Source organism: Hyperolius riggenbachi, chromosome 4, assembly GCF_040937935.1.
Source record: "Hyperolius riggenbachi isolate aHypRig1 chromosome 4, aHypRig1.pri, whole genome shotgun sequence".
In the NCBI taxonomy this organism is placed as follows: Eukaryota; Metazoa; Chordata; class Amphibia; order Anura; family Hyperoliidae; genus Hyperolius; species Hyperolius riggenbachi.
Genome location: NC_090649.1, coordinates 133,676,027 through 133,702,738, shown reverse-complemented (window position 1 = coordinate 133,702,738; position 26,712 = coordinate 133,676,027). Strand labels below are relative to the sequence as shown.

The following is a 26,712-nucleotide window of genomic DNA, read 5'->3' as shown; positions in this document are numbered from 1 at the left end:
TGGGCACATATAACCCTGGCTACCCATGGGCACATATACCTCTGTCTACATCTACTGGGGACATATAACCCTGGCTACATCTACTGGGCACATATAACCCTGGCTACATATACTGGGCACATATAACCCTGGCTACATATACTGGGCACATATAACCCTGCCTACATATACTGGGCACATATAACCCTGCCTCCATATACTGGGGACATATACCTCTGGCTACATATACTGGGCACATATATCTGCTGGCTACATATACTGAGGACACTGGCTGTTTGCCATTATGTGCATTTACTGGTGAAAAGCTGTCTCTTATGTGCATTTACTGGTGAAAAGCTGTCTCTTATGTGCATTTACTGGTGAAAAGCTGTCTCTTATTATGTGCATTTACTGGTGAAAAGCTGTATCTTATTATGTGCATTTACTGGTGAAATGCTGTCTCTTATTATGTGCATTTACTGGTGCAAAGCTGTCTCTTATTATGTGCATTTACTGGTGAAAAGCTGTCTCTTATTATGTGCATTTACTGGTGAAAAGCTGTCTCTTATGTTCATTTACTGGTGAAAAGCTGTCTCTCATTACGTGCATTTACTGGTGAAAAGCTGTCTCTCATTACGTGCATTTACTGGTGAAAAGCTGTCTCTCACTACGTGCATTTACTGGTGAAAGGCGGTCTCTTATGTGCATTTACTGGTGAAAAGCTGTCTGTCATTACGTGCATTTACTGGTGAAAGGCTGTCTCTTATGTGCATTTACTGGTGAAACGCTGTCTCTCATTATGTACATTTACTTGCCATGCCCACTTTAGTCGCCGCAAATTTCCTCGAACATGTTGCCCCCTACCCATTTGACTGCCCCCTCATATGTGCCAGTCTAGAACCAGCCCTGTACCCCTGCCTACATATACTGGGCACATATACCCCTGGCTACCTGTTCTGGGGACATCTCTCCCCCTGGCTACCTGTTCTGGGGACATCTATACCCCTGGCCACCTATTCTGGGGACACCTATAGACCTGGGGCTACCTATTTTTGGGGAACCACTGCTGTCAGATTAAATGTATTTTGGGGAACTGCTGCCAGATTATGTGTATGTTGGGGGAATCGCTACGCTGCTGCCAGATTACATCTATTTTTTAGGAACCACTGCCATATTATCTGTATTTTGGAAGAACCTCTGCCAGAATACGTGGATTTTTGGTGAAATGCTGTAAGATTACATGTATTTTGGGGAAAGGGGGGGGCAAACACTATGGCAGAGCTCAAACTTCCCTGGCAGACCTTTCACAGCAATATTAAAATCATGTATATTTGGCCCCACCCATGACCACGCCCACATTCTGTTGCGTGGCCACGCCCATTTTTTCGGCGCGGCGCAGGGGGTTTTGTCAGTAAAAAAAAATCTTTTGTCAGTAAATTTTAAGGTATTTGTCAGTAAAAAATAACGTGAAAGGTTGGCAACACTGGTTCAATCTCGTTTCTGTAGTCATTCTCCCCATCACCCCAATGAGGCCAAGGATGGTGGTGTCGTCTGCGAATTTAACGACCTTGACAGAGTTTGTGGATGAGGAACAGTCGTTCGTGTACAAGGAAAACAGGAACGGTGACAGCACACAACCTTGCGGGGCCCCCGTGTTGGTGGTTCTTTCCTGAGAAGAGCAGTTGCCGAGTTTAACTAGTTGTGTCCTGTTGGTGAGGAAGTCTTTAATCCAAGCACATAGGGTGAAGTCGAGACCAAGTTGAGTGAGGTTGCCATGTAGGATGTTGGGGCAGATGGTATTAAAGGCAGAGCTGAAGTCAAGGAAGAGAATCCTTGCATAGGTGTCAGGTCTGTCCAGGTGTTCCATGATGTAAGCCAGGCTGGTGTTTATGGCATCATCCGTGGACCTGTTTGCCCTGTAAGCAAATTGGAGTGGGTCCAGGCAGGCATCAGTGGAGCCCTTCAGGTAGGTGAGGACCAGTCTCTCGAAGGTTTTCATAATGGTGGGAGTTAGGGCCACAGGTCTGTAGTTATTTAGATCGGACAGCCCTGGTTTTTTGGGATCAGCTGTTCACCATAGACTTACATGACTTCCGATTTGCTGCATAAGTTGTCAGACAACGCACTGTTGCTCTAGCATTGAGTTGGGCACTTCCGGCGGAACGCATCACAACGCACTAGATATAAAATGCCCCATGGACTTCCATTGGTGCAGCGTTGGCCAGCTGCCAAGTAGGTCAAACGCACCACGCCAGTGTGAAAGGGACCTAAGGCATAAAAGAGATGCCCACTTGCCAACGTACATGAAGAAAGAGTGTAAACATTAAGGGGAGCTATGCAGGCCCGGTCCGCCCATGATGCCAAGTGAGGCGACTTCCTCAGGCAGAAGTCTGGGGGCAGCACCAGGCAGAAACAGGAAGTGAAGAGAGTGCCTGGCCAACCTATACTGGGGGCAACTGTACCTAGCTGCCAATACTGGGGGCACCTATACCTACCTATACTGAGGGTGTTTTTATAGTGTGTGGTGCAAATTGTCGGGTGCTGTGGGTTCACTCCAATTGGGGGGGGGAAGGAAGGGGGAGGGGGGCCCATCCTCACAAGTTTGCCTCAGGCAGCAAAAAGTCTAGAACCGGACCTGGAGATATGTTGCAATGAAGGGACGCGAGACACTGATCCTGTTGCACGTGCGATTGTGTGGGCAGGAGCCCGCGATCGTGATGGGATTGGTGGCAGGGGAAAGAAGTCAAACAGTGATCATTCTCAAACAGTGCCGCCGCACTGCCTCCCGCTTGCTCGTTTCCGCCGCTCCCGCCAACGATCATTAGATCATTGAATGGGAACTTTGTTCGCATTCATTCATTTCCCCTCTAGGCCCCCGTGATTGCCGGCATCAATGAGATGCCTGCATCACTTCCGATTTAACAGAGCCACGCATTACTTCCTATCTAGCGTACTTATTGTATGCAATAGGAAATAATGCACAAGGACATCTTGTGTCACCATACATTGTACTAGCGCTATAATTTAAATGTTGCAATAACCGGGACAAAAGGGCAAATAAAATATGAGGCTTTTATCCACAGTAGAAGGTTTTATTTTAAAACTATAATGACATATAAGGTTTTTTCATTTTTTTTTCTTATTATTCCCATTAAAATGCATTTAGAATAAAATAATTCTTGGCATAATGTACGACCCAAAGAAAGCCCAATTAGTGGCAGAAAAAAACAAGGTATAGATCATTTTATTGTGATAAGTAGTGATAAAGTTATTGGGGAATGAAATGGAGAAGCACTGAAATGTGAAAATTCCTCTCGTCCATAAGTAAATGGTACTGGGAAAAGAAACACAGAGACAACGGGAGCCCAAATTGTGCAGTATGTCACAGATGAATGGATAAATAAAGGTGTTCAAAAAGGGAATACTCACAAAGGTGGGTTGCACACAGGGCAACCGACCACTTAAAGCAGGTGTAGTGCCTTAAACCTGACTCCACTCAGGTATGCCAGCAATCCTGGAGATGGTTGCTCTCTTGATGAAGAACCTCATGCACTCTAAAACCGTGAGGTGGTGTGGGTTCCACCTCAAGTTTGGTGCATGGGACTCCCTTCACCAACCTGTGAGGGGGGAGTATGACACAGAAAAGGGTAAAGAGGTGCCCAATGAAGTATAAAAGAGTTTAAAACACACTTAAAACTAAAACTTGAGGTGGCTTACCTCATAGAAGACCACTCACTTAGTGTAGAAAATATTTATTAACAAGCACAGGCAACGCGTTACATGGGATCTCATCTCACCCACTTCCTCAGGCCAAATAAAGTGCCTTGGATGTGGTGTCTACTACTGTAGCAGGTAAATCAGCAAACTTAGGAGAAAGTTGATATAATCCCTCACAGGAGCACACAAGCAGCTCATGATGACTGACTGAACAGTTTACAGACAATTACATCCTGTGAGGGATTATATCAACTTTCTCCTAAGTTTGCTGATTTACCAGCTACAGTAGTAGACACCACATCCAAGGCACTTTATTCGGCGTGAGGAAGTTAGTGAGATCCCACAAAATGCGTTGCCAGTGCTTGTTAAAGTGAATGTTTACCGTTTAAAAAAAGAAAAAGTCAGATACTCACCTAATGAGAGGGAAGGCTCGGTCCTAATGAGCCTTCCCTCTCCTCTCCCGGTGCCCGGTCCCGCGCAGGATCCCCCGTGGCAGTATTCGACCAGTTCGGTCAAATACTGCCACTTCCGCATGCCGAAGGGAGCTTTCCGAAGCCTTCGGGAGCACTCGGGCTCCCGATGACCCGGCCGCTCCATACTACGCATGCGCGAGCGCCCTCTATGACGCGCTCGCGCGTACGTAGTATGGAGCGGCCTGTCTTCGGAAGCCCGAGTGCTCCCGAAGACTCCGAAGTCCCTGCGGCGGCGGACGCGAACGGGGGAGCCAGCGCAGCACCGAGGGCACCGGGAGAGGAGAGGGAAGGCTCATTAGGACCGAGCCTTCCCTCTCCTTAGGTGAGTATCTGACTTTTTCTTTTTTTAAACGGTACCCATTGGCTTTAATAAATATTTTCTACTCTAAGTGAGTTGTCTTCTATGAGGTAAGCCACCTCAAGCTTTAGTTTTAAGTGTGTTTTTAACTCTTTTATACTTCATTGGGTGCCTCTTTACCCTTTTCTCTCGTCCATAAGGTGAAAACAACCCATGGGCTGAAATGGTTAAAGTATTAGAGGCAGAAGATAAGCAGAAAAACCAGGCAACTGGTATTGTTTAAAAGAAAGTAAATATGGCAGCCGCCACATCCCTCTCCTTACAGTTGTCCTTTAAATCTATCGAAAATCTATCAAACTGCAGCGTTAACTTGTTCGATACAGTGCAACGCTATAGGCCATCAATCTACCGCCACATCCAATCGCCTGTGCAAATAGAATTGGGCTGGCATAAAACACTACCAGTGACAGGAGGGTGATGGGTGCGCACTTGTGCATGCGGAGTACAGAGCCATCTCTCATCAAGAGCACTTGAGCCCCGAAGCCTCACAGAGCAGTATTCAAATGAATATTCAACCAAGTATTCGGTCGAATACCTCTAACAGAAGGCACAGCACTGGAAACACGGGACCATGAAAGGAACGGGAAGGCTCTATAGGTGAGTATGTGTGGTTTTTTATTTTAATTTCACTTCATATTTCTTTTCTGTAAAAATTGTATCAGTAAAATTAGTTTTCTGCATTGTCGTGCTTTTTGCAGTAAAATATCATTTTTTAGTGGTAAAAATAACGATTTTTTCAAGTTTTCAATTGAATGCAAAATGCAAAAATAAAAGCTATTTTTCATGAAAATTTCTCAAAATCGAAAAATGGCATTATGTTTTATTATAGTGTGAAATGTGAACAGGTTGATGAGGTAGGAAGCACATTCTTTTGGGTTTCAATATATAAGCGCCTAATCATAAATTAATCCACATTGCAGTGAGTGAACACAATTGAGACTGCTAATCAACAAAGACTCTTTAAATATCCCCCTCCACATCCGTATTTTATATAAGCAAACACAAAGTCTCTTTTAAGATCATTCATATCTCAATACAGTGACATTAATATAGAACTACAATGTTGTTGTGACAAAAATCATATGCAATATAAGGTAACTACCGTTACACTAGCTGTTAGATAACTCACTGATCCCTTAACTTAAGGTGTCCATTAAAGAGAACCCGAGGTGTGTTTAAAGAATGTTATCTGCATACAGAGGCTGGATCTGCCTATACAGCCCAGCCTCTGTTGCTATCCCAAACCCCCCTAAGGTCCCCCTGCACTCTGCAATCCCTCATAAATCACAGCCATGCTGTGAGGCTGTGTTTACATCTGTAGTGTCAGTCTGAGCTGCTCCCCCGCCTCCTGCATAGCTCCGGTCCCTGCCCCCGTCCCTTCCCTCCAATCAGCAGGGAGGGAAGGGATGCAGGCGGGGACTGGAGTTCTGCAGGAGGCGGGGAGAGCAGCAGACTGACACTATAGAGATAAACACAGCCAGCTCTGACAAGCTGTTTGTCAGCAGCATGGCTGTGATTTATGGAGAGATTGCAGAGCGCAGGGGGACCTTAGGGGGGTTTGGGATAGCAACAGAGGCTGGGCTGTATAGGAAGATCCAGCCTCTGTATGCAGATAATATTCTTCAAACCCACCTCGGGTTCTCTTTAACGCTACAAGTTTTATAAAGTTTGAATTGGTCTATCTGATAAATCAGATCGAATTGTATAAAAAAAGAATGAGCAGTTGCTCGTGATGGATTAAAAACTATTATAACGTTGATCATATATAGCTGATTTGGACTTTTATGATCAAGATTTTAAGTTCAAATATGTACCATTGATGTATATAAGTTATTTTTTAAAACAAACTCTCATTTAAAAAAAGCTTTATTGTTAACTATATGCTTTTAATAAAAATTTCGGAGTACTTCCTGGGTCATAACTTGGCATCCAATTGGAGGAAGCTAGCAGAGGTGGGGAGCAGCGGGGGAGCCTGTAATGGAGGCGGCAATGCGCAGGAGCATGATTGACAAGCCTCAGGTAAACAAAGCAGGCTAGCGACAAGCAGATTGTCGCTAGCCTGGCGATATTTTCAGGGGGGACAGCAGAGCACAGAGGGCACTAGCAGCAGCGATAGAAGGACACACAGAGGCATGTCATTGTGCACATTTGTATGTACAGTGCCTAGCACACAAATAACTATGTTGTGTTCCTTTTTTTCTTTCTCTGCCTGAAAGAGTTAAATATCAGGTATATAAGTGGCTGACTTAGTCCTGACTCAGACAGGAAGTGACTACAGTGAGACCCTCACTGATAAGAAATTCCAACTATAAAACACTTTCCTAGCAGAAAATGGCTTCTGGGAGCAGGAAAGAAATAAAAAGGGTCAATAGTTCATAGATTTTAGCTCTGGCATACTTCAATGAATGTGTCATTGAGCAAAAACAATAAAACAGTAAAAACTTAAAAAGTAGATTTAAATTTAAAATAAAACTGTGGAATATCTTAAAAAGTCATTTTTAGGAGAAGGAGGATAGATTTGATTGTTTATTTCATTACTTTATTTTTACCTCAGAGACTAAGACATCCGTATGGAGACCATTGATTGCCTTTTTCTCCTTTTTCCTTCCTTTTTTCTTCTCGTTTCTTTCCTTTTCTCTTTTTCCATTCTGACCTATGACATAGCAAAATTGGGCTAAATAGAGATTGGAGGCCAACCAATCTAACATTGCCTCAATTTTGACTATAATCTAATTGTTGAACTCTTTGAGAACATAAGATGAGACACAGGATACTTGAACCCCAGGATTAAGATATCACTGAAGAACACTTTAAACCAGACCTCTTTTGTTCTGTTTCTGTTATTTTAAAATGTAATCTGCTAAAATGTAAGTTTTAAGCCGCATCTACACGCGTAGATGCGGCGGCGATGTGGCTTAGCTGATGCGGCTCGATTGATAAGATCCGACAGGACGGATCTCCCCACCGCCGATTCCCTGCTCGTTCCCCGCGAGGGGACAATGGCAGGGAATCGAGCGAAAGATAAGTGGCGCCGGCGGGGACGAGCGGGGAATAGAATCCGGCGCGGGGACGCGGCGGGCACGTGCGGGGACGCGGAAGAGGCGATCCGGCGGCTAATCGAGCCCGTGTAGATGAGGCTATAAACCCTAGGCATACCCTTGGCCAAGCTAAGAACAACAACTTTTGCTATGTCATTAGCTATTATTATGTAACTTTCATTAGAAAACTGTAAAAATAACTATCTGGATACTCCCCACCACTAACGCCATGTACAGTGCTTTAAAGCCGGCACCTGTTATCCCCCAACGCACGCTACCAGATGGGAATTTGTGCTGCCTGCAGCATCAGCCATATTACTCATTGCATAATTGCATAATTGTGTTCCTTTCATATAGTTTACAGGGCATTCCTCAAGCCAAATACTTTTGTTTGTTTTGTTTTAATACTCTTAATTCCCTATAAACTAAACAAGCCTCGCCCACAGCTTTTTCAGAGAGCCTTGGCACTGTAGCAAGGGCTTATGGGGAGCTCAGTCTGGGCAGGAGGAGGGGGTTACTAGTCAGAGATTTTAGAGGCAGAGAGGAGGAGGGAGGAGGAGAGCAGAGTGAATTTGTCACAGGCAGAGAGCTGGAGATGATACCAGCTTTGCCTGTGTGTAATGTTTACAAAAACATGGCTGCTGTCATTGTATCACAGGAAGAAATAATCATATTCTGTTGAAGCTGCTTGCAGCTAGATTTGCTGTATAAACTTTAGATAAGATATATAGACAAGTTACTTGTTATAGTTGGTTTTTCATCTCGGATTCGCTTTAATGTTGCCTCTCTGCCCCCCATGTCCCCATCGGGATATGCAGAGCAGGGGTTTCACTTGCCGGTATGCTCATTGATTCATCTCCTGGCCAGTTGCAGGCTCCTTGTTATGACGCCCTGCAGTGTTGCATATGAGGCGTCACTAGAGGAGCCTGCAACTGGCCAAGAGAGGAATCAATGAGCGTGTTGGCTTTAAAACCCTGCACATGGCGATTGCGGCAGGGGAGGGGCTTATGCGGCTGCACTGACATGTTCAAAGCACATTGTGGTGCAGGATGCAGGCAGGGGGCACACAACCCGATCTGTATATCCCTACAGGGACACAGGGGACAAAGAGGCAACATTAAAGGTATGGCTGCAGGCAGCACAAGTTCCCATCTGGCAGCACGGTGGGAAAGGATGGAGGAGGAGAGGCGCCTGTGCTCAATCATCAATGGCAGGATGACGCAGATTGTATTCACCAATCTGTTTGAATCTGCACTCGGCCACCTGTGGAGGATCCCTCCCATCGCGTACGAGAGAGAACGGCGCCGGAGACTTGGGCGCAGGACACAGCCAGTATATGGCTGATCCTGCTGCCGCACAAGTCCCGGCCGTGTTAATTACTATTCCCCCTCCAGGCCGACATGGATAGTGGGGGAATGAAATAATTCGGCTTCCAGCAATTGCTGGAAGCCGAATTATTGTTTTAAAAGCAACTTCAGGTCCGTCTTCTGACGGCGCTGAAGTTTCTCCCTGTGCCTGCGATACCCGTAGTTCCTATTACGGCCTATGGTGGCGCCGGCTGCGCCCAAGTCTCCTGCGCTGCTGCGCCCAAGTCTCCAGCGCTGGATTTACCGTGTTCGCTCCCATCTCCCAGCAATGTCAAGCCATCAGGTATGCATGTGATGTGTTACTGTTGCTGCATATGGTACATGTCAACACTAGTTTACATATATAGTGACCTTATATGATGATGATTAATGCAACGGTTTGCTCTTTTGTTTATACTGAGTGTATACATATGCATAGGGGGCGGGCTCTGCATTTGCCATGGATATTTACATTTGCTTTTCACAATGGTGTACTGTTTGTTTGCACTTGTTCTGAACAGCTGGCAGTTTTCACTGCATAGCCCAGCCCCCCCCCCCCCCCCCGTACACACAAGTTAATTGACTTCCTCAAGAATTGCTTTGTTCTACACCATAAGGGCACTGCATTTACGACCCCCGGTTTATACACAAGTCATTACGTTTTCCCGGGTTTTTAGGTAAAAGTTGTGGAGTTGTCTTATACTCGGGTCAGCTTATACACAGGTTTATACAGTACTTCTTTTTCTTCTGGATCTACTACCCTAATTCTTCAGTAAAATCTTCATATGCTCTTATGCCTTCTTTTTTGTTCTTTTCATTTATTCGTTTATTTGTCTTCTTCTCTTAAGCTTGATTGCTGTATCCCATGTCAGTTCTGTCCAGGAGCCCTGGCTACAATTCACTTGTAATTCTATTTACTGAGGGGTAATCAGTGCAGCTGTGGGGGGCTTTGGCGATGTGCAGCAGTGACATCCCAATGGGGAGCTCTGAGGGTCTCCTTATTAAAGGAGACTCCCGGATGCAGCAGTGACGACGTGCGTTAGCTGGTTTAGACCTGATTTTTGTATGTCTAAGGTAACGCTCATGTCTGATGGGAAGCATCACTTCCCGGCAGCATGCAAAATGTAATTGGATTCAATGTAAATACTGTATTTTTCGGAATATAAGACGCACTTTTTCTCCCCAAAAAATGGGGAGCAAAAGTCCCTGCATCTTATATTCCAAAGACAGGGAATCCCCGAATTAAAAATGCCCGCCGATACGAACCGCGGAACCGCCGCTACGTTGGGGAGTCCCTGCCTTGTCCCCATGTGTGGTCCGCCGGCCCCGCATGTCTCCACTCCCCTGAGTAACAAAAAGGGCAGAGCGACTTACCTCCCTATTGATTCCAGCGCTGTGTGGTCCTCTCCGCCTCCAGCATGTCAGTGCTACCCCTATAAAATAATCATTAGCGGCAGAGCGGCTCACCTTCCTCCAGCGGCGCCGATCTGCAGACATCTCGTATACCGCGTGGCTTCCCCTAGTGACGGCTCATATTAATCACTCATTTGACTCATTAACAGTCCTGCCATTAACAGTCTAAGAATGGCTGTAGTTTATATTTTCCCATTATTATTGATTTTTAAGAGCGCCAACATATTCTGTGGCGCTGTACAAAGTAAGAAACAAACATGGGATACATGATAATACATACAATGGTGTATACCGATATACAAAATAAATAATAAGTGACAAAATACACAACGATACAAAATACAGAATACAAAATACAGAATTGGTAATGACTGATAAAAGTAACAATGAATAAAATATATAATGAATTTTAAGACACAAAAGGGTGAGAGAGCCCTGCCCTTGCGAGCTTACAATCTAAAGAAATGGGGGGGGGGGTGGACAAGAGTGAGGTGGTATACCCCACTTCTTGTAGTATACCCCACCTGAAATGTGATTGGCTGTTTCAGGCTCTGCCTACATTTTCTGAATATTAACCTTAGTCACCCATTGGCCTACTGTGTCAAGTTTGAGGATCCTGCCATTAACAATGTCAGAGTGACATCAATTTCCTTATTCCCCTTGAAAATCCGTAGGTGAAAACTGATTGGCTATTATAGGTTGTTGTAGACTACAGGAATTCTCAAGAGCTCTCACTACTCTCTGGAACTCGACCCCCCCCCCCCCTCAAAACATTCAAGCCTGCCCTCACAACACACCTGTTCCTGTTGGCCTACCCTCCCTCATCAATGTCCTAACCCCCCACTTCTGAGCAACAATGTATCATCTCTCATATAGGCCTCGATTCATAAAAGTGCTGTCGGTAAGGTAACGTCGAGCGGGGAAACACCGCTGTCGGTATTTCCGCCTTCAGGGTGGTAATTCATAAAAATGTTGCTAGTTGTGACAGGCGTGCGGAGATATTCCGCTGTAGGCAGGCGTAAGGCTGTCGGGAGACATGCGGAAACAGGGGAAGCAGGCGGAGTCCCTCCGTGCGGTGTTCTCTCTGCAGCTGCTTGGGAGGTCTGTCCCATTCACTGCAATGTATTCCGCACGCTTCTCGCCACATCAGAGGTAGCGGTAATACCAGTCCGCATACCGCTACCTCTAATCTTTATGAATTGACTACTTGTTACTTTTGCTATGATAATCACCGCGCAAGGCGGTGATTCATCACTCTACTCGCGAATGTCGGCTTTTCATGCGGAAAAAGCCTTTATGAATACAGATTTTGCTGTGTGGTCGGTAAAGTGAGCCGTTTTCAGCATTTCCGAATGCGGGAATGCTTTATGAATCGAGGCCATAGTGTGTGTCTCTTTAGATTGTAAGAATTTGGGCAGAGTCCTCTCCCTTTGTGTTTCCTGCTCGTTCATGCACCTATCCCACTGAATGACTAAACTACCTGGGCTACTTTAACCCCACTCCATTAACTTAAAGTGGACCTGAACTCTTGCACAGGACAGAAGGAAAACATAGAGAAAAGCACCCTGTATGTATTTACAGAGTTTAGCCCACCTAATTCCCCTTCATTTGTGTCTAATCACAAGTTGTAATCTGATATCTCCCCTGTGTCACATGACTGCCTATGGCAGAGATGGCAGCATCCACATAGAACGCGACCCTTCGAAGTGAAATATACAGTGTATTTTTATTTGTACATTTGCGGTGGTACAGCACACATAGGGCTTGATTCACAAAAAGGGTGCTAACATAGTTAGCATACCTAAAAGCTTTGGACGTGCTAACTAGGGTGCTAAGTAGTTAGCACATGCAAACTACTTAGCACCGTAGTTAGCACATTATTATTATTATTATTATTTAGTATTTGATATAGCGCCGACATATTACGCAGCGCTGTACAGTGTATATATATATATATATATATATATATTGTCTTGTCACTAACTGTCCCTCAAAGGAGCTCACAATCTAATCCCTACCATTGTCATATGTCTATATTATGTAGTGTAAGTACTGTAGTCTAGGGCCAATTTTAGGGGGAGCCAATTAACTTATCTGTATGTTTTTGGAATGTGGGAGGAAACCGGAGTGCCTGGAGGAAACCCACGCAGACATGGAGAGAACACACAAACTCTTTGCAGATAGTGCACTGGCTGGGATTTAAACCAGGGACCCAGCGCTGCAAGGCGAGAGCGCTAACCACTATGCCACCGTGCTGCCCGTAGCACCGTAGTTAGCACATGCAAACTACTTAGCACCGTAGTTAGCACATGCAAACTACCACTTAGCACCGTGCTAACTAGGGTGCTAAGTAGTTTGCACGTGTTCACTAGGGTGCCAAGTAGTTTGCATGTGCTAACTATGGTGCTAAGTAGTTTGCATGTGCTAACTACGGTGCTAAGTAGTTTGTATGTGCTAACTACTTAGCACCCTAGTTAGCACGTGCAAAACATGTTAGCACCTGCAAAGTGGCTTTTCACTGGCATGCTAACACTTAGCACCCTTTAGTGAATCAAGCCCATAGACAGCACAACGTTTCGGCAAATATCCATGTGTACTGTACCACCTCAAATGTACAAATAAAAATACGCTGTATATTTCACCTTGAAGGGTCGAGTCCTATGTGGAAGCTGCAAATCACTCAGTTATGTTTGTGAGGCTTGATGGATCTCTCACCTCACTGGACTAACTGTGCAAGAGCACTACTATTCTCTGCTGCAGAGAGACGGAGAGAGCGCACTGCGCTTACTCAGACTGGCCGCGACTGGCCTAAGTTATGGGACCTGTTAACAAAGACAGAGAAGATTGAGGACGGCAGCATGGGATCGATCCATGCGGATGGGGCTAGAGGAAGCCCCAGGTAAGTAGAAAACGTAAGATTCGTCGTCTCTGTTGCACTTTAAGCAATTAAACAGTCCCATTGTTAATCCAGTGAATGACAAACAGCACATCCAGAAGTAAAGCAATAATGCCTTCTGCAAAGCATAGCAAAGGCAGTCCAAGTAACTCATATGTTAATTGCAGCCGTTAGACACAAAGCTTGCACATACTCACAAAACCTTAGACTGTAAATATCGCTTGTTCCAAACAATATTGGAAGATGAAGACGAAGAAGACTGAGGACGGTGGCATGGGAGCGATCTCTGCGGTTGGGGCTTGAGGAAGCCCCAGGTATGTATAAAACTTTTAAGATTCGTTGTCTCTGGTTTACTTTAAAGGACATCCGCGGTGGAAATATACCAATGAGATAAACAATAGTATTTATCCTCCTCTTCTTAATGATGACTTTTTTTAGACATCCCAATGCAAACATTCAATCGAGTAGACTAACGTCATAGAAGTCACATGGGAGAGTCTCCATTCTCCATCTTTTTTCTGGATCGTGTACCCTGGAGTACGAGGGTCTTTTGGGCTTGGGCACACCAGTCCCCACTTTTGGTGAGAGCCCCTCCACTCCACTGTTTTTTAGGAAAAAGTTTTATGGCTGTAATTTCTCATCAGTGAGCATTATGCTATAGTCCGACCCAGTCCTGACCCGGACAGAAACTGTCCATTGCATACCTAATGTTTAACTCTTTCAGGCAAAAAAAGAAAAAATGGAATGCAGCATAGTTATTTGTGTGCTTGGCACAGTACATACACATGTCTATCTCATTGTGTCATATGTCACTTCGGATGTCCTTTAAGCTTTCCTAGGAGGATGTGGATTTTATATATGGGCCCGTATGCATGTGTGAGGCCGTGAGAATTAGCTGGTATTGTCCGGCCTTCTCTTACCCTTTTTCCCCAATGTACTATTAATGCCCCCACAACACACCTGTTTCTGTTGGCCTACCCTCCCTCATCAATGTCCTAACCCTTAATTCTGAGCAGCTACGCATCATCCCCTACCTAGTGTGTATTTGTCCCTCTTTAGATTGTAAGCATTTGGGCAGGGTCCTCCTCATTTATTGTCCAGTGCTGCATAATAAGTTGGTGTTTTATAAATAGAAACAATAATAATAATAAAAATAATAAACATGTATATTAAACAGTAACTATGGTAGGGATTGGACTGTGAGCTCTCTGAGGGGTAGCTAGTGACATAAATACGCACTCTGTAAAGTGCTCTGGATGGAAGCTGTAAACTCTATATAACTAATATAACTATATTGTTATGTATCTATCCTGCTGTTTTTTCTTTTGTTACCCCCAAGCTGTACAGCTATTTGTTACACTGCTACATGAAGAGCCGCATAAGCAGATCCTTATTTTGAGAAAAGATTTGGTTTGGTATATTTACCATGACCTTCATCTCACATAATGGAAAAAGGAGAGAGACTTATCTACTCACATGTCGTCTTGTGGATTCCGCAGCTCTTGTATCTTTTTTATCACTGTTAATTATCTGCAAACTCAGGTGCAATCAATCATCATCATTTACCTATGGTTTGACATTCAGAAAACATGGAAACGCAGGTCAGATATTTGCAGTAGTAAATTTGAGTAAGATTTCAGGTCTAGGTAAAGACCAGAAATATTCATCCTCTGATCCTGCCAAGGTCACTATTTTTCCTCTAGATAGCACCATTATCAATATCTCCTGAATCAATATTTTCTTTTCTATGAAATAGTAAGGTAAGAGCCCAACTCTATCAAAAAGAACTCTAACTCTGGTGAGGAAAGAGCTGGAAGCTGTACAAATATTTTATAGTCATCTGTGTCTCCGCTGGAGAAATGTTCCCTCACTGCGTGTCCTTGGGACCACTAATAAGAGGAGGTCCAAGACTTTAAAGTGACACTGAAGTGAAAAAAAAAAAACTTATGATATAATAAATTGGTTGTGTAGTACTGATAATTACTAGAACATTAGTAGCAAAAAAATAGTCTCATACTTTTATTTTCAGGTATAGAGCTTTTGTCTTATAACATTGCATCATTCTCTAATATTTGCAGTTTACACACTACACTCTGCATTTAAAATGATAAAACAGAGCAGACTAATGACCCTTTTAACTTTTCTCTGCAGTAAAACTTTCAACAAACAAGAAACAGCGAGAGACAGTTGAGATAAGTGCTTCAGAAGACAGAGCTGTCTGTGACCAAAAGTTGGTCTCAGAGCTCAGAGAAGCTCTTTTGCATAGATAACAACTGATGTTTCTTGAAGAGACTCTGTAACGATAAAAAGTCCCCTGTGGGGTACCTACCACGGGAAGGGGAAGCCTCTGGACTCTAACGAAGCTTCCCCCGTCCTCCATTGTCCCACGGTGGCAGCACTAGAAGCCCCTGAATGGCGGGCATGTAAATATTTACCTTCTGGGCTCCAGCGCAGGTGGAAATAGCCGATCCCAGTTGGGTCCGTTCTACTGCGCAGGCACAAGTCGCCTGCACAGTAGAGCGGACCCGATAAGGCTCACCTATTTCTGCCTTAGCCCATTGGGGAGCTGCTATTGCGCCTGCGCTGGAGCCGGGGAAGGTAAATATTGCAGCCACAGTACGACTAATTGTCGGCTGTGGTTTCGGAGGGCTCCAGCACTGTCACCATGGGACGGAGGAGGACGGGGAAGCCTCATTACCACCCAGGGGCTTCCTCCTCCCAAGGTAAGTACCCCACAGGGGATGTTTTTTCATTACTGAGTCTCTAACTCTTCCTGTACTGGGAACAATATGAGACTCATATCTGTGCTACTAATGTTCTATTTCTTAGCAGTACTACACATACAAATCATTATATCATAAGTTCATTTTCACTTCAGATTCTCTTTAATGTTTACCTTGGTGACTCAAAGGTAAGAAATGAGAAGTGTCAATAAAACATTAAAGAGAATCTGAAGCTAATTAAAGGACAACAGAAGTGAGAAGAATATGGAGGCTGCCATATTTGTTTCCTTTTAAACAATATCAGTTGCCTGGCAGCCCTGCTGCTCTATTTGGCTGCAGTAGTGTCTGAATCACACCAGAAACAAGCATGCAGCTAATCTTGTCAGATCTGATAATAATGTCAGAAACACCTGACCTGCTGCATGCTTGTTCAGGGTCTATGGCTAAAAGTATTAGAGGCAGAAGCTCAGGAGGACAGCCAGGTAACTGATATTGCTTAACCACCCTGGCGTTCTGATTAAATCGCCAGGGTGGCTGCGGGAGGGTTTTTTTTAAATAAAAAAAAAACTATTTCATGCAGCCAACTGAAAGTTGGCTGCATGAAAGCCCACTAGAGGGCGCTCCGGAGGCGATCTTCCGATCGCCTCCGGCGCCCAGAATAAACAAGGAAGGCCGCAATGAGCGGCCTTCCTTGTTTTGCTTATATCGTCGCCATAGCGACGAGCGGAGTGACGTCATCGACGTCAGCCGACGTCCTGACGTCAGCCGCCTCCGATCCAGCCCTTAGCGCTGGCCGGAACTTTTTGTTCCGGCTACGCTGGGCTCAGGCGGCTGGGGGGACTCTCTTTCGCCGCTGCTCGCGGCGGATCGCCGCAGAGCGGCGGCGATCAGGCAGCACACGCGGCTGGCAAAGTGCCGGCTGCGTGTGCTGCTTTTTATTTGATGAAAATCGGCCCAGCAGGGCCTGAGCGGCGACCTCCGGCGGTGTTGGACGAGCTGAGCTCGTCCAGACCGCTCAGGTGGTTAAAAGGAAATGAATATGGCAGCCTCCATAACCCTTTTTCTTCAGTTGTCCTTAAGAAAAAAAAAAAGATACTTACCTAATGAAAGGGAAGGCTCTGGGTCCTAATGAGTCCATTCCTCTCACAATCCCCATGTTCCAGCCCTGGATCCCTGGTTCAAATTTCCCGCCGCGCGAAGACGGGCGGCTAAGTGTAGTGTGGGCGGCTCCGTACTGTGCATGCACGAGACAGCGTGCTTCCGCATGTGCAGTACGGAGCGGGCCATCTTTGTGAGCACTTGGGCTGTTGAAGACTTCCAAAGCCTCAGGCAGGGGCAGAGAGCAGTCCCCAACTGACTGGCCGGAGAATGCTAGGGGCGCCAGCGCTGGACTATGTGGACCATAGAAGGAACGGAAAGGCTCATTAGGACCCAGATCCTTCCCTCTTCTTAGCATCTTAGTATTAGGTGAATATATGTTTTTTTGTTTAAAAGGACGAGGCCATTTCTCCCAGATCTGTGCTGCGTGGGCTCTCCAGCCCACAGCACAGATCAGGAATCAGCCAGGACGATCAGATTTCCCCTCTTTTTTCCCCACAAGGGGGATGTCCTGCTGGGGGGGAGGGGTCTGATCGCCACCGGCTATTTTCGCCTTGCAGGGGGGGGCTCCTCAATGCCCCCCTCCGCAGCGATTTTCGGCTTCCCTGTCCTTCCCTCCCTCCCCTCCTTCCCCTGGGCGCCGCAGGATGGAGATCCGTCCGCACCGCCTCTAATAGGCTTCAGCCTATCAGACTGCGGCGATCCCCGGCCAATCAGAGGCCGGGGATCGCCGATCTGCTATACGGCGCTGCTGTGCTGCAGCGCCGTATGATGTAAACAGCGGGGATTTCTTCCCCGCGTGTTTACATTTAGCCTGCGGGCCGCGATCGGAGGCTCGCAGGCTGTTCACGGAGACACCCTCCGTGAACTAACATGGAAAGGCCGCTCGAACGAGCAGCCGTTTCCATGGGAAACCACTTGCGACCTGCCGACGCCTATCGGCGTTAGGCGGTCGTTAAGTGGTTAAAAATCACTTCAAACCCGCTTAAAGGGACATTTTCATTTTCTCAAACGAGACTAATTCAACACATTTTTCTCCCGAGTTTTCTCTCAGGAAAGGTTTTTCCATTTTATGTAAAAAATACTTTTTCAGCGACTAGCAAGGGTAAATACACTGAAAAGCAGGGGTCGAGTGGGTCGTGGACGCGGGTGGGTGACGTCCACTTGCTTTTTTCAGAGAGTGGACGCCTCCACCCGTCCACTCCCTAGTGTAATCTACAGGATTGTGTGCTCCTGTCCTATGACAGCCTGTACTAGTATTACTGGGGCTACCTAACTAGCCCATATCACACGATCATGTATTTTGAACAATTTGCATGTTTAACTTTGTTCTATGTTGTATAACCTTATGTCTGTCATCCTTGTTATCATTGTATATATTTATTGTCCAGCGCTGCGTAATATGTTGGCGCTTTATAAATTCAATAAATAATAATAATAATGTGTGGAGGGAGAGAGTGCGTAAGAGATCATGGGCACAGCGGGGAAGGGGGGACATCTCCCCCCCCCCCCCCTCACCTTGGGCCCTTCCCTCCCCCTTCCTCCCTTCCCTCCCCCCCCCCCCCCCCAACTAAAATTTGCGTGAGGCTGGCAGCAGCGTGAATTACCTCACTCTCGTTCCAAGCGCTGAGTAAGTAGTGATGTCCGGTTCATTTGAGCCGGTTCTTTCCTGTGGGTTGAGTGATCCAACTCATCACACTGAACTGAATCAGTTCAGTAGATGAGACAGGAACTGCAGCTGAACACAGTGTGCAGCTGCACTTCCTTTCTCATCCACTGAACTGATTCGGTTCAGTGTGATGAGCCTGATCACTCAACTCACAGGAAAGAACCGGCTCAAATGAACCGGACATCGCTACTTACCCAGCGAAGGAGGAAGGAGGTAAGTCCTGCCGCTGCCAGCCACCTGCAAACTTTAGTTCTGGAGGGGGAGAGGGAGGAAGGGGTAGCCCTGAGGGGGGAGGAGACGTTCCCTGCTGTGCCCACCAATCCCTCCTCTCTGCGCTGCCTCCCCTCCTTCTGGGGACATCTGGCTACCTATTCTGGGGGCACCTATAGACCTGGCTATACTGGGAGCACCTATAGACCTGGCTACATATACTGGGGACACCAATACACCTAGCTACATATACTGAGGACATCTATACCCCTGGCCACCTTTTTGGGGACATCTATACACCTGGCTACCTATTTTGGGGACATATACCCCTGCCTATATATACTGGGGACTACTATACCCATGACTACATATACTGGGGACATATACCTCTGCCTACATATACTGGGCACATATACACCTGACTACATATACTGGAGACATATACCCCTGACTACATATACTGAGGACATATACCCCTGACTACATATACTGGCACATATACCCCTGACTACATATACTGGGCACATATACCCCTGACTACATATACTGGGGACTACCATACTCCTGACTACATATACTGAGCACCTATACCCCGGCTACATATACTGGACACCTATACCTCTGGCTACATATACTGGGGACTGCTAAACCCCTCACTACATATACTAGGCACATATACCCCTGGCTACATATACCAGGCAACTATACCTCTGGCTACATATACTGGGGACTACTATACTCATGGCTACTTATACTGGGGACACCTATAGACCTGGCTACCTGGGGGTACCTATTTTGGGGGAACTGCTGTCAGATTATCTGCATTTTTGTGGAACCGCTGTTATGTATTTTGGGGAACAGCTGCCAGATTATGTGTATGTTAGGGGAACGGCTGCTGCCAGATTACGTGTATTTTGGGGAACTGCTGCCAGATTGTGTACGTTTGGGGGACCACTGCTGCCAGATTATATGTATTTTGGGTGTTACGTGCATTTTGGGTGATCCACTGCCAGGTTTTGCGTATTTTGGGGAACTGCTGCCAGATTACGTGTATTTTGGGGAACAGCTGCCAGATTGTGTATGTTTGGGGGACCACTGCTGCCAGATTACGTGTATTTTGGGGAACTGCTGCCAGATTGTGTACGTTTGGGGGACCACTGCTGCCAGATTATATGTATTTTGGGTGTTACGTGTATTTTGGGTGATCCACTGCCAGGTTTTGCGTATTTTGGGGAACTGCTTCCAAATTATGTGTATGTTGGGGGAACTGCTGCTGCGACATTGTCTATTTTGGGGGAACCACTTCCATATTATCTGTATTTTGGAGGAACTTCTACCAGATTACGTGTCTTTTTGGTGAAATGCTGTCAGATTACATCTATTTTGGGGGGATACACTACGGCAGAGCTCAAACTTCCCTGGCAGACCTTTTAAATCACTGCTAAGGTCATGTATATTTGGCCCCACCCATGACTACGCCCACGTTATGTGTGACCACACCCATTTTTTGGCGCAGGGGTTTTTAGGGTGAGTCCACTCACCTCTTTTTCCAGGACTAGACCCCTGCTAAAAAGGATTAAGAAAAATAATTCTCAACTTATTTTGTTTTTATGTATTTTTTTATTTGCTGGAGGATTAAAGGGCATTTTATTGGGACATAAAAAGAAACTGGTATAGTATTCTTACTTCAGTGTTTCTGCAACACAAACCTATATACTAATTTACTAGCTGCAAACCCAAAGTCAAAGTATTCAATATCCTCCTGCATATTTCTTATGTTCACAGTATTTCAAACTGTGTCTTTGTCTCGCCTGTAAAAGCCAACAGGGGTTCATAACTCTTCCTATGTATTACAAACTCTGGTGCATGTATCTTTATTCTTTGTACAGTAGTACTGTGTGCTAATACATTTTTGTTCTTTCCTGTAGTTCTACAGTAAAGCCTTGGACACGTGGTAGATGTAACTTGGCCAGGCAGCCATTCAGGGGACTCTTTGCCAAGAATCTAGGAACAGGTGTCTTCCAAAGTCTTTTAATGATCTGGCATGGCACGCCAGATCTCTAAATGGCATGCAAATGCGCTTACGCTACCACTCTACTGTGGCTACTCTGTGATACGTCCACCACTCTCCATAGACACAGTGCCAGCCACTCAGGTATAAGCAAGTGACAATGTCTGTATGGTGCTCATTGCCTGTACTGTCTCTGGAAGGAAAAAAAAAAAAGATACTTACCTACGAAGAGGGAAGGCTCTGAGTCCTATAGAGCCTTCCTGTTCCTCTCATGGTCACCTCGTTCCAGCTCACTCACCCCCATTAGCAGTATTCAACTGATGGGTCGAGTACTGCTCTGTGCCGCCAAAAGAAGCTTAGGAAGGTTTTGATAGCCAGAGTGCTTAAGAAGATGGTTGGCTTCGTACTGCACATGCGTGAGCGCACTTTCTCATGCACTCAGGCATGCGCAGTATGGAGCCTCTGGCTCCCAAAGCCTACTGAAGCCTCCTCTGGCGACAGGTTCAAATGGGGGGTGACAGCACTGGATTGAGGGGACTATGAGAGGAACAGGAAGGCTCTATAGGACCCAGAGCCTTCCATCTCCAAAGGTAAGTATCGGTTTTTGATTTTAAATTTACTTCAGATTTGCTTTAAGTGTAAGGCCTGATTCTTATTTTTGACACAAATAGTGTATGTGTCTATGTAATAGGGCTGAACGATTTTCGGTTTAAAACCGAAAATCGCGATCAGGGGCTTGACGATCTTCAGATCGTCAAAGTGTCGGTTTTGCTGCGATTTTTGGAGCCACTGGTACCTACTCCTCTCCCGGCCCCCTCCTTCTCTTCTGGCCCCCTCCTCCAGCAAGTTCGTATCCCGTTTGGCTTCACCGCATTAGACTGCTGCGCGGTGAGCCGTGGTGAACAAGGAGCGAGTGTTGCCCAGTATTGCGGGGCCTGAATCAGGAAGTGTGACATCACTTTCTGGCGCCCACCGTTACCAAGCAACACTCGCTGCCTGTTCACCGCGGCTCACCGCGCGACACTCTAATGCGGTGAAGCCGAATGGGATCAGAACTTGCTGGAGGAGGGGGCCGGGAGAGAAGCAGGTACCATCGTGAGTTGGATCTGCCTATATACGCTAAAAGGAAGAGGGGGGAGAGCCTATACTAAAGGGGGGATCTGGCTATATATGCTAAAGAGGGGGATCAGGCTATATACATTAAGTGGGGGAAAGGGGGGGGGGGGCGGGACTGCCTATATACACTAAAGGGGATCTACACTAAAGGAAAGTGGTGAAGTGTGTCTGCCTATACTAAAGGGGAGATATGGCAATATAAGCTAAAGTGGGCGATCTGCCTATACTAAAGGGGGATCTAGCTATACACATTAAGGGGGGACGGACTGCCTATGTACACTAAAGGGGTGATCTGGCTATATACACTAAAGGGAGGGGAAAGAATCTGCCTATATACACTAAGGGTGGATGGGGAATCTGGGTATATATACACTAAAGGGGGGATCTGTCTATATACACTAAAGGTGTGTGCGAGTGTGTATGGGGGGGGGGGAATCTGGTTACACTAAAGGGGATCAGGATGGCTAACCTGTACTGCAGCACCATAAACTGGCTAACCTGTACTGCGGCACCATACACTGGCTAACCTGTACTGTGGCACCTACACTGGCTAACCTGTACTGCGGCACCATACACTGGCTAACCTGTACTGCGATACCTACACTGGCTAACCTGTACTGCGGCACCATACACTGGCTAACCTGTACTGCGATACCTACACTGGCTAACCTGTACTGCGGCACCATACACTGGCTAATCTGTACTGTGATACCTACACTGGCTAACCTGTACTGCGGTACCTAAACAGGCTAACCTGCACTGCAGCACCATACACTGGCTAACCTGTACTGCGATACCTACACTGGCTAACCTGTACTGCGGCACCATACACTGGCTAATCTGTACTGTGATACCTACACTGGCTAACCTGTACTGCGGTACCTAAACAGGCTAACCTGTACTGCGGCACCATACACTGGCTAACCTGTACTGCGATACCTACACTGGCTAACCTGTACTGCGGCACCATACACTGGCTAATCTGTACTGTGATACCTACACTGGCTAACCTGTACTGCAGTACCTAAACAGGCTAACCTGCACTGCGGTACTTAAACAGGCTAACCTGCACTGCAACACCTATAGCTGGCTTATTTATACTGGGGCACCTATAGTTAGCTAACCTTTACTGGGGAACCTATAGCTGGCTAAACTATACTGGGGGCATTGTGAATTTAGTGCTAAAGCTCGATTTGAAGAAAATCGTGAAAAAAATCGAAATCGCAATTTTTGAGAGAAAAATCGCAATTTCAATTTTTTCCTAAAATCGTGCAGCCCTACTATGTAAGGCCTGTAGCATGTGTTCCGTTATTAGTCATGGAGATAATCCAAAAACATAACAACAAAAGCTGTTTAGGTGATACCTGTAATGACTAACTGTACAAGATTTCTATGCAATCTTTCGAAAGTTTCTCATTCAGTCATACTTTAGAACTGGGTCAGAACCATACAAAGTACTGTCACATACACAGGCTTTATATATGATTCTGTAGTGTATACTGCAATCTGACCTTCATATTAGTCTTCCTCTTTTTTGAAATGTAAATGATCTCATCAAAGCTTAGATCTATTAACTCTAAAGGCTCTATACAATGAGTAGAGACATACAAGGGTGTCCCTGCATTTCCGATGATCTCTTTTAACAGGACTTACACCCTAGCGCACATTAACGAGCAGTATGGAAATTAACCCTCATACTACCAGGTTATTTTTGAAAAAGCTACAAGCAAGTGCAAGCTATGTTTGCATTGTGTTTTTTAACTGTCTGTCTCAAGTCTTCACGTAGAAAAGTCCGCATTAGTCAGTAGGGAATGTCATGGGGGGTGCAAATAAGTTTGAGAAATATACGTTTTATTATGAAACAGAATAATACTAAATATTATGAAAACCTTTTTTAAAATGGACTAATCAAATATTGCAGTGGAAGTATTTGATTGGTCCATTTTCAAGCTGAATAGATTTGCAGGGCAACAGGAGGAAACAAAAAATGCCTAAAGATGTCCAGGGCAGGTGGAAATAGTTTTGTATTAAGATGCCTTTAGATGTCAATGGCATTTGGATGCGGAAACACAAGAATGCCTCTAGACATCCGTGGCAGTCTATGGGTTAAAATAAATGTTGAATTTCATACCAGTAGCATAGAGGTTACTAAAATGGATGATTTATGTTTTCTAACTGTCTTGCTAAAACCTCTTGCTCTTTTTTAAATGAAAGTTCAAAAAGAAGTATACAATTACGTTAATTAGTTTATCAAGAGAACATGGAATCAACATAGGACTTTGAACATCCAATATTGAACTTGGAAATTGGTCAATAAGCAAAGAGTGCAATCAGGCTGATAAAGTATAAATTTATAGGTACAGCATAACCTTCAAAATTTCGATAGAGCTGATTGAATACCATTAGAGGACATATTTTGCATCCAGGGCTGCCAAACCTTTTCGAAATGGTGGGCCTGTCCATCAGATTAGCCTTAATGTTTTTCATTCAACATTGTGGTGTGAACCGTCCTAAGAACCGCTAAGTATGACAACAGTTTCTGTCACTACTGCGACGCTATGTAGGTCTTCGTGGCATTTATAATAAATTGGATGAGCTCATACTGAGCGTGGGGTAGGTGCTCTGGCTGAAGGCCGAGAAGACACATAGTAGGATCCAGTGTCAAGTGGAGCGAGAGTATTTTGTTTATTAATTTGAGAACTCTACGCCACAATCTGGCCACTACTGTACAAGACCACCATATTGGTACATGGAACCAGTGGCTTAGCAGCCTCGGAAACACAAGGCCAGAGTGTCCGGACGCAATTGCTTCTTTGCTATGTATTGTAGCTATATTTTTGAGAATAATGGCCAATAGGCCTTGTTTTTTTCTTACTGCTGATGTATACGTGTTTTCTCTGGCAACTCAATAAAATATTATTGAAACTAAAACCTCTTGATCTCTTTGGATTTCTTCACAATTTTTGTAAATACCAGTAGACGCATACTATCTAATCAAAAAGAGTCAGTGGAAAGTACAGACCAAAACCGCACACCCATGGTTAAAAGTCTCAGTTCTGGTTTAGAAAGGAATTTTATTTGACTAACATGGTTTTATTGACTGTGCTAAAACAAATACTGTACATATATTTCAACACTGAAAAGCACGGTCTATAACTACAAAATCTTACATACCCTAACTCCTCCTAGTCAGCATAACTCCCAGCCGCCCACTCTGATCTTCACAGCACCCCCTGGGTAGTACTGCCCATGTCCTGGCTCATAATTGCTCTAAATGGTTAAACATATTGCTCCACATGCCTGCCTCAATTTTTTAATCTCTCTAAATGTGACATGCACTATTGTAAAGCTGTTATTGTTTAGTAAATGTAGCTGTAAATGTAACATGCACTCAGAGGCGTATCTAGAGAAGTGTAGGCATGGCTTGTGCCATGGGCACCACAGCACCATGGGCTCCATGTCTGCCCTGTGCTATGCCACCATGCCTGCCCCTGTGTGGCATAGTCGTGCCTACCTCCATGCCTCCCTGTCATTCAGACCTCAGATCAGATATACTCTTATCTTGGGAACATGGCTACGTAATTTATGCTTGTAGGGCACACTTGGCTTAGTGTTAGAAAACAGGACAGAGAGTGAATAACGAGAGCTATCTTTAAAAAAGTAACCTCAGCAATAGCCTGAGCCTAAACACACAAGCAACCATAACACACGTATGCCAGAAAGTATGCTGTTTTTAGAGGGGAAGGGGGCTCTGACTGAGGAAAGGGGGGGCACAATTTCAGTGTTTGCCATAGGCGTTATATTACCCAGATACGCCCCTGCATACACTATGGTAAAGCTGTAAAGCTGATGTTTTGAGTACTTTTGCCTATGCCATGTGAACCACAAGCAATTCCGAGTACAGCATAGTCGTACTTGGCAAATAAAATTAATTGTAAAGTATTAAAAAGGAGGTTTAGTTCCGAAAAATATACCACCTTGATTTTAACTTTTTTTAAATAATGTCAGTAAATACTCACTGTTGTAGGTAGATTTTTACTGAAGTAATCCTCCTTGTCTTCCTTGAAAACAATAACCACTAAAACATCCTGGAGAAAAGAAAAGAAATAAGTAAGAGGTCTGAGTATTTTCTTTGTAATAAATTGGCAAATCTTTCTTCTTTTATATCTATAGCGCCAGCCCAGGGGAAATCAGAGAGACATTCCTCAACAATATTGTGTCCACATATCACACCCAAGCAATAACGGCACGTGGTCAGACATATGCAGCCAGGAAAGATAAGAATAGAATGAGTTATAGTATCCATAGCCTGATAAAAAGCAATCCTATAAATACAACCTGATAAGTGAAACAACATTGTCAAAATCAGGAATTTGTTATATATTTTAAACTAGTACCTAAAATATTTATCAATTTTTTTATTTAAAGCTCAAATTCCCCCCTCAAATAAAATAATAAAAAATAGTGATTATATATTATATATATATAAAATCACTAATATATATATTTATTGTGTGTCAGAGGAGAGATTTCCCTTGGGACCCCCGATCCACAATTCTAACCCTTTCCCTAAGCAATCAGTTCTTTATTTAATGCAGTCTTTGTTATTCCTCAAGAGACACTCCCACCCTATGGAACTCCCTCCCACCCCCTCCCTCCAGACTC

At 45.0% G+C, this 26,712-nt stretch overlaps 1 protein-coding gene across 9 annotated transcripts in view; it reads right to left on the bottom strand.

The window, feature by feature from the left end:
* The window catches only part of LOC137570520 (beta-galactoside alpha-2,6-sialyltransferase 1-like), a 126,928-nt gene that overhangs the window by 56,214 nt on the left and 44,002 nt on the right, over positions 1 to 26,712 (bottom strand). For 4 of the 9 annotated variants that reach the window (XM_068279208.1, XM_068279204.1, XM_068279211.1 and 1 more), the window contains exons 2-4: positions 26,067 to 26,135; positions 14,697 to 14,786; positions 7,077 to 7,180 (exon numbers count right to left, since the gene is read on the bottom strand). The gene's annotated coding sequence lies outside the window, so the exon portion shown is untranslated. The remainder of the gene's footprint in view (positions 1 to 7,076; positions 7,181 to 14,696; positions 14,787 to 26,066; positions 26,136 to 26,712) is intronic. The other 5 variants (XM_068279205.1, XM_068279210.1, XM_068279206.1 and 2 more) reach the window with 3 other exon arrangements.